This window comes from Corvus brachyrhynchos, unplaced genomic scaffold, assembly GCF_000691975.1.
Source record: "Corvus brachyrhynchos isolate BGI_N302 unplaced genomic scaffold, ASM69197v1 scaffold334, whole genome shotgun sequence".
NCBI lineage: Eukaryota > Metazoa > Chordata > Aves > Passeriformes > Corvidae > Corvus > Corvus brachyrhynchos.
This window is the reverse complement of record NW_008238316.1, coordinates 1478206-1486789: the sequence shown is the minus strand read 5'-3', so window position 1 is coordinate 1486789 and position 8584 is coordinate 1478206. Positions and strand designations below refer to the sequence as shown.

The window sequence follows — 8584 nt, the reverse complement described above, 5'->3', positions numbered from 1 at the left end:
AGCGATGCTGCTGGATCGGTCCCTCTCTCTTCCCCCGGGATACAGGTGCCAGGTGCCACTGGCTAAAGCAGGGTTTGGGAAAGAGCTCAGGCTTTTACTCACCTTCGTGGAATTTAAACAGCATTCCCTGAAACTCGCGTCTGCAATTCTCTGAAACTTCATGGACTCACCGTGCAACTCACGGGAGACTGCCCAGGCACCTAATGGAGCTTATTTAAATCAGAGAATCGTGGTTTGGGCTGGAAAGGACCTTAAAGCCCATCCAGTTCCACCCCCTTCCCCACCTGCCACCATCCCAGGCTGCTCCGAGCCCCAATGTCCAGCCTGGCCTTGGGCACTGCCAGGGATCCAGGGGCAGCCCCAGCTGCTCTGGGCACCCTGTGCCAGGGCCTGCCCACCCTCCCAGGGAACAATTCCTTCCCAATATCTACCCTAAATTTCCTCTGTCAGTTCGAATTTACTATTGTATTGCTGGCATTGTTGTCCCTATTACAAAACCAAAAAAAAAAGGTCATTTTTTTCAAAATAAGACTTTTTTTGTTAGGGCACATGGTGATTCCAAAGGGGAGCTCACAACACAAGGTTTATAGGGTCATGTAACCACTATGAAATAACACCAGAGCACTCCAGTTCTTGAAAACCTCTACTGCGACTTAAATTGCTCCTCAGTCCTTCAAAAAATAAGAGCACAAGGTTATTGCAAACTTACTTAATTCTACTTCTTCTCACCCACAAGCCCCACTTACCAGCATGACTTCAAACCTTAATTTCCTTGCAAAGCCTCATAAAATTAAAATAATCAGAATGAGCATTATCTCTGTGTTATGAGACCTGGAATATTATTTATACCTGAACACCAACAACAATGAAAATAAAATAAAAAATCTAATACCCATAGGAAGTCCTGGGGTAATTCATCTTTCCTGGTGTAGCTGTGTGCTATATTTAGCTTGTTCTACCACTTATTAATAAGATTTACCTGTCCTGTGAGATCCACCTGTCCGTCACACAGACCTGTACTTCTGTCACAGTGTTCCCCCCTCACGTGTTCCCAAAACGCTAAAGCCAGCTCCCATGAAATCAACAGTACGAGACCTTCAAGGCAGGGGTTTTGCCCCAGGAATCAAGAATTCCTACAGGCAGAAAGGACAATCCAAGAGAAGCTGCCTCTGAGGGAGAGAAAAGGCTTCTTGCTCCCAGACATGTGCATTAAGTATTTGATATGCTCGAAGAATGTTATTGTTGGTAGCTTCACATTCTCTCAGAACATCATCAAAAGGAACTAATTCACCTTGTGGGCTCCGATCCTCCTGGCAGAAGGGAGTTGCTCTGGAAGCGTGAGGATCTGACAGGAATAACGATGACTGACAGGAAAGCTGCTCATTAGTTCCTTTCTCTTCCGTGAACATCCTGCGTCTGCCCAACGAGTCCGACCCAAACACAGCCAGGGCCAGCATCTCACAGAGGATTTTCCTGGCAATCAGCAGATGAGCTGGACTCTCCTTGGGATGCATTTGCACAGAGTGCAGCATGGAGAACACTAAAACCACTTTTGCCAGACTCAGAGGTGCATTTTTCTGCACTCGGGGAGAGGATGCCTGGGAAATAAATCCTGCTTTTGTAAAAAGCAGGAGCCAAAGTCCTGTTAGAGCCTTATGTGTTCTTCACCGACCTCATCCCTGTTCCAACCTGTTGCAGTAATGCACCCCAGCCGTCCCAGACAGACAGACCTGGCCTACTGCAGAGCTCTGATTCTCTTATATCCTGATACAACAGGTTCTTGTTGTGTTCAGTCCAGTCTTTTAAAACTTGCATAAAGTTCCTTCTCATCCTCCAACTCTTTTAAACACCTCGGATGACATCGAGATCTTTGGTAATTATGGAGCTTGTCCTCCCAAAACACATCTCTGGGCACACAGAGGAGAAGAAGGTGACTGGGATCAGTCAGTCTGGATTACCAAAGCTAAATCATGCCTGACCAACCTGTCTGGGCTACAGTGACAGAAATAATAAAGGGATGGAACGTGGATGAGGACACAGCAGTTATAATTTCCCCTGACTTTGCCAAGACTTTTAGCACTGTCTCCACGATGTTTTTGTATCCAAGTGAGGACAGTGTGGTCTGAAGGGGTGAAAAGTGAAAAATGGGTGAAGTAAAAAACTGATTGAATGACATGGCTCAGATGGGGCAGGAGGAGACACAACAGGAGAGCTTTTCCTTTAGGGAAAGGTTCTTCCCCAGAGGGTGCTGGGCACTACCCAGGCTCTCCAGGGAATGGGCACAGCCGCGAGGCTGCCAGAGCTCCAGGACCGTTTGGACAGCGCTGCCAGGGATGCCCAGGCTGGGGTTGCTGGGGTGTCCTGGGCAAGGCCAGGGGCTGGATCCATGATCCTGGTGGGTCCCTCCTAGCTCAGGATATTCCAGGACTCATAAGCTGAAGCAATCAATAAGGATAATAAGGAGTAACATTTCCTCTCAAGAACAGGTAAGAGATGCAGCAGGGGCTTTGGAGTCTCCATCCTCACATTTTCTTCTGGACAAAGCCCTGAAGCCAAAACCGGCCCTGCTCAGCCTTGGTGAGACCAAGGATTTTATTTCATTACATTTTACAGCAATTTCTTTCCTTACTAAATAGATTTGAGAAGTTGTAGTTACTGCTTCGGAAGCAAATATTGGATTGAGTCTAAAAGTTACCAGCGTGTATTTCCAGTTAAAAGCCAGACCACAGCTCTGCAATAAAGTTAAAAATCTTAATGATTTTAAGAATTTGTATAGTTTAGTTGAGGCAAAGGACAGTACTGGCAGGTTTCTGCTGTATAGGTGTCTGCTTTGTGTGAGGAGCAACACAAGGAGCACAGGGAAGCTCTTGGAATTGCAGCAGACAAAATACGGAATCATTCCATCTCCCACTTGATGCAGCATTTTTAATTTCTTCCTGAAAAGCAAAAAGTTTGCAGTTCTAGAAGGCCAAAGCTGCAGGTGGCAACTCAGTGACTGTGATCAGACTGATTTCAGGGAGGACTAAAAATTATTCCTGGTTTATTTCCTGTCATTCAGCTGGTTTGACCTTGGAGGAGAAGGTTGGGGTGTTGTGTAATTCCTTGCAAATAGGAGCTCACAGTAAAATGCTGACCACCTCTAACTGCAGCCCTACATCAGAGTGTGCCCCTGGGCATGCGAAAAAGACCTTCTAAGAGAGGGGTAGGTGGTAAAAATTTAAAGACAATTTGCACAGAGGTAAGTCAGAAACATCCTCACTGATCCTCTGCATCGTTTTTTGAGTGTTTTTGTCACTGAGAGGCAAAGGGGGTAAGGAAAGATGATCCCAGCCCTCTGGAAGTCTGGGCAGGGCCCTGCCATCTGCCCATCTGTTCACAGGGAGGGATTACACCAAATCCCACTGAGCCTGCACACTCACAAATCCGGGAGGAGCAGTAATTGGCTTACTGGAGTTTGTTAGATTCATAATTTGATCACAAATTCCTCTCAAGGCAAGTTCATCCACGGCATTCATTTCCCTGCCATTCCAACGGCTCATTTGTTCTGCAGCACTATAAATATTATGTGAATGAAAATCACAGGAAATGGCTATTCTGTGCTCCAGCGCTTTATTAAGAGATATCTATTTCCAAAAAAAAAAGAAAAAAAGAAAAAACAGCTAATTATATCTGCATTTACACAGCTCCTTTCAGAAAGATTATCCAAGACTCTTTATAGAGCATCGAATGACAAGCCCAGAGCTCTGCCTATATGCAACAATCAGATATATTCCATATGCAGCTGCCATAAACACTTCTATTCATGCCAGTTCATCTGTGCTGGGATTAATGGAGTGAGAAAAGCTGGCCAAGGACACCTATTTAAAGAACCAGGAGGTTTAAGTGGATGGAACCTGCACAGTAACTTCTCATCTAAAGCCCAGCACAGCTCATGATGGTGTAACCTGGAATTCTCACTGCAAACACAATGCTTTGGGTCCAATCCTGCCCTTTCCTTCCTTGGAAATGATGCTGGACATGCTAGGAGCACTTTTGGGGCAGGTTGTGAAAATACTTGCACAAAACCAGCAGGGCAAGGACTCCAAGCACGGGGGGGCTTTGCACAAGGGACTTGGACAAGGTGCTCACAGGGACAAGTCTCTATCCCAGCTGGCAGGCTTTGGGGCAGAGCATGGCCAGCCCAGCAGCCCTGAGCTGAAACAAGATTTCAGGGAAATACGTGGAATTTTCAGTGCCTAAATTAGAAATGCTCCTCTCTCATAGGGGAGCTCTGTGCTGCTGGTAGACCACGGGTGCTGCTGCAGTTTTGCCTCCGCATTTGCCAGCTCTGGCTCTGTGCACGTGCAGAACTTGGTGCCACCAAGGCTGAGAACCACATTTCGCACCCTAAACCAGGTGAAATCCAGAGGCTGAGATGTATAAATAGGCTTCCTCACACCTCACCTCCCACATCCCAAGCCCTGCACAGAATTGCTACTCCAGCTTTCTACACACACTCAGCTGGAGCAGGGATGGAGGTGCCCCTCATCCTCCACGTGGAAAATGAATCCAAGCTCCAGCCCCTCAGGACCAGAAGGACACAAGCCCGCAGCACTTCTGTTTGGCAGGAAAACAGTCCAAGCATCACGACAGCAACAATTCTGGGAGAGCCACTCGTCACCTGGCTGCTGAATCCCTGCCAGCAAAGCAGGTTTTACTGGGCTGCAAAGCCAGATTAAGAGATAACTCCTCGCTAGGCTGGTCCACAAAAAATGCAGGGAAAGTCCTGGGACAGAATCCCCCTTCTGCTGCCATGCTGGACGCAGAAAACGTGGGCTCTGCTTAACTCTTGGAAGAAAGAGGATAAAAATCCACCCCTAAAGCCCCAATCGCGTGGGTGGGCACAGAGCTCTCCTTTCACCAGCCCTGAGGGAGAGGATGCCACCCGGTGCTCCTCCTGCCCAGGGTCACCGTGGGTGGCATCTGGTGTCATGTTTACAGCGCAGGGCGTGGCACACAGAGAGGCTCTGGGGCTGAGCAGGGTGCCCAGGCGGGAACACTGGGGCTGCCTGGTTCTTGTAGGGCCAGCATATCCCAGTGACTGGGTGAGGATCCAGGGACCCCAAAAGATGCAGCAGGGTCGTAAAAATTCACCTCATGTTTGGAAAGGGGCCGAGGAATGTAGCACATAAAGCAAATACACACAGACACACATAAATGCAAATATAGAAAACATGCAGGGATCTCTGTACACATACACTCATATTAAAAAGTGCCTGGTAAATGGGTACATTTTACTTGGCAGCTCCCAACCCCTCTCCACCATTTTAAGCCCACCCAAGGTTGGAGCCCTAAACAAGCACTTCAAGCACAAGAAACTACTGAAGCCACGGTCACACAAAACGTAGGAATTGTCGTTTGCCCTGTCCTTTCTCCCTCTGGATGCAGAGGCTGTGAGAGCTGTCCTGGCCAACAGGGCAGTGCCACCCCACTGCCACATCCAAAATGCCACAGCCTGGTCCTGGAGACAGAGTTTAGGTGCCTCTGTCCTGCAGGTACTGTCAACAAGCAGGTGAAAGAATATCAGCCTTAAAAAGAGTTTTCTTCTGTGAACAACTGCTCAGCAAGGCAGGAACCCCGCAGCTCCAAGGCCATGGCCTGGCTTTGCTCCCTACTACAGCAACAACGACGTCACCGGCTGAGCTGTGGATAAAGAACATTTTATTCCTGTCCTGCTTGTACCCAGCTCGTTTGGAGTTGTATCCTGCCTCCTTCTGCCCAGGTGAGCTGGCAGAGGCAGCAGGGGAAACACACAAACCCCACTTCAATTATTTGCTCATCCTTCAGCAATAAAAGGGCAGAGAAAGGCACCACACAAAATTAAATGCTCGTTGGAGCAAATTGGTATTTCAAATCCAAATATTCTTATGAGAGATTTGATATCTCCTCATCCAATAATTTTGGAAGAGCTGTAATCCTGTCTGGAATATTTCCCTAACTGCTCCAGCAATAAACCAAACACGGCACCAGGGCTTTTTAGAATATTTGTTTCTCTCTCTGGTACCTTCTCCCACACTCTGCTCACTTTCCAACAGCACATTCATGGCATTCAGTTGATTATCTGCTTTTCACTACCTGAAATTTTAGTCTTCAAATGGCAATTCTTTAATGGCTTATTGCTCACAATTAAATTTTTGGAAAGGTAAAAGGCTCTCTTTGGAGGTGCTGCTTTAAAGCACCAGAGCGTGACACATCCGGTGCTACACAGTACACCATCCTCTGAATTTCCTTTTAGCAGAACTCGTATGGTTTATATTATCATGGGTTTTTTATCATGGTTTCTATTATTATGGTTTATATTATTATTCTTTTCACACCCCACAGCCCCCATCAGGAGTTACCACACACTGAAGATTTACCCCCCAAAAAGTACTTTTTGCTCTCCAACCTGCATGGATTCTCCCCCAGGACACAATAGCAGCCTCCATTCCAGCATTGACCCTTCCGGTTGGATCCTCATAGGAATTCCACTTTGGACAAGAAGCGCTCTTATTCCCGGAATTCTACAGAGCTGCAAGTTAGCTGAGGACTGTAAGTCAACTGCATGCTGGCTCCCTGTCAGTCAGGGCTAATTCCCACAGATTAGAGAAGGAAATCCGTACAGTTCCCCAGGTCCTAAACCCTACTGCTAAGAGAAGAGCATTTTGTTTCTTCCCAAGTCATCTTTTTGGAGATAAAAAAAAAAAGGAGTTGCCTACGAATCGTTGCTATCTGCACCCAAAGTATCAGAGGAGATGAACCAAGAGCACCAATCCCTGGCTGTGTGTTGGTTCCCAGACCACCCACTCCTGACACCGGGTGTGCTCACCCTGGATAACATCACAATCACGCAGTTATTGTTATCGGTAACATCCCCACAACCACAAATATCTCCCCTCTGCTTTCCTGGTCACACAACTGCTCTCCGAGGAATGCTGAGCAGTTATTGACAATAGGAGGGTTGGAACCACTGTAGAAAAACAAAGACAGAAAATCAAGTTCATTCTGTTGTCTTTCACCACAAAATGAAGATTTTCCCTGGATTCAGAGGAGTATTTGCCCTCCTGATTCCTTGGTGCCTCTAGACAAGGGCTGCGGGTAGCACTTGGCAGGGAAATCCTTTCTCTTCTTTGAATTGAGCTCCTTTACACTTTCTCCACACCTTCTCCGGTTCATGGAACCACAGAATATCCTGAGCTGGAAGGGACCCACAGGGATCATTTAGTCCAACCCCTGGCCCTGCACAGATACCCCAGCAATCCCACCCTGTGCATCCCTGAGAGTGGTGTCCAGTTCCTCCTCCTCTCCAAAGTCTCTTTCTCCCTCTGGAGACAGAGAAGTCTTAAATTATCACTGAGAGCTTCCTAGAAAAAGATGGCAAAGAAGTGCTCTGTTGTCCAACTCAAGTCCCACACAGCACCTGCAAACAGCCCATCAGGCACAGCTGCCAGGGAATCATGGAATCCCAGAACGGTGTGGGTTGGAGGAACCTTAATGCTCATCCAGTGCCACCCCTGCCATGAGCAGAGACACCTTCCACTATGCCAGGGTGCTCCAAGCCCTGTCCAGCCTGGCCTTGGACACTGCCAGGGATGGAACAGCCACAGCCTCACAGGAGAACCTGCAGGAGAGCAGAACTCCCCACTGTGCTCCAAATTTTTCTCAGTTCTGGATAAAGGTGAGTTCCAAGGCACTTTCATCAGCCTTGCAAGAAAGCACCAACTGGCACAGCTCTGAGGCTGCTCTTTTGGATCCAAAGGTGGGTGCCTTTGGATCACAGGAACAGACTGCCCAGGGCAGGGATGGACTCCCTATCCCTGGAAGTGTCCAAGGAACGTGTGGATGTGGCACTTGAGGACATGGGTTAGGGGTGAACACGGTGGTTGATGGTTGGACCTGAAGACCTTAAAAGTCTCTTCCAACCCTAACAATCCTATGATTCCATGATTTCCCTTTTACTTCTGAGTGAATGAGAATATTTAGGATGAGTGTCTTAAAATATGACCAAGGACTTCACGGTTATGCCGTGTTGGGGTTTTAGGAGTGCTCCTGTTTTTTTGGTTGGTTTTTTTTTTTTTTTTTTGGTTGTTGTTGTTTTGGGGTTTTTTTGCTTTTTTGTTTGTTTTTTGTTTTTTGGGGGTTTTTTTGTTAAAGAAATTTTCCCCATTCATGTTGCTAGGGGGACAAATGGCTGGGTATTTAAGAAAAACAAAAGACCTGGCTACTCTTTTGTTTCACCTGGGTGTGTGGGCAGTCGGGCATTTGGACAGAGATGGAGGTTGCTTTCTTTGGCTGCTTTTCCTTCTGCCAGAGAAACCCCGGGATCCCAAAGCCCGCCTTCCCTGCCCTGCTGGGAGCCGGGCCGTGGCCGCCCTGCCCCCGCCATTGCTTTGAGCCTTTGCTGTGTTGTAGCCGTGCTCACTCTGCCTGCCAAGACCTCCGGGGGATTACCACCACAGCTCCACAGTTTGGATACATCTCATCTGCCTCCCGGGATTTGTGCTCGTCCCTGCCGTTCCAGCCTGCCGTTCTAGCCTGCTGTTCCTGAGGGGCCGGCCGGACACCG

General features: G+C 47.8%; 1 protein-coding gene across 14 annotated transcripts in view; it reads right to left on the bottom strand.

The window, feature by feature from the left end:
* Nucleotides 1-8584, bottom strand: part of PCDH15 (protocadherin related 15) — a 572690-nt gene that overhangs the window by 339757 nt on the left and 224349 nt on the right. The window contains exon 1 of one of the 14 annotated variants that reach the window (XM_017733761.1): nucleotides 6428-6592. The exons of the other annotated variants lie outside the window; for them this stretch is intronic. The gene's annotated coding sequence lies outside the window, so the exon portion shown is untranslated. Of the gene's footprint in view, nucleotides 1-6427; nucleotides 6593-8584 lie in introns of those variants that run through there. 14 annotated transcript variants of the gene reach the window in all.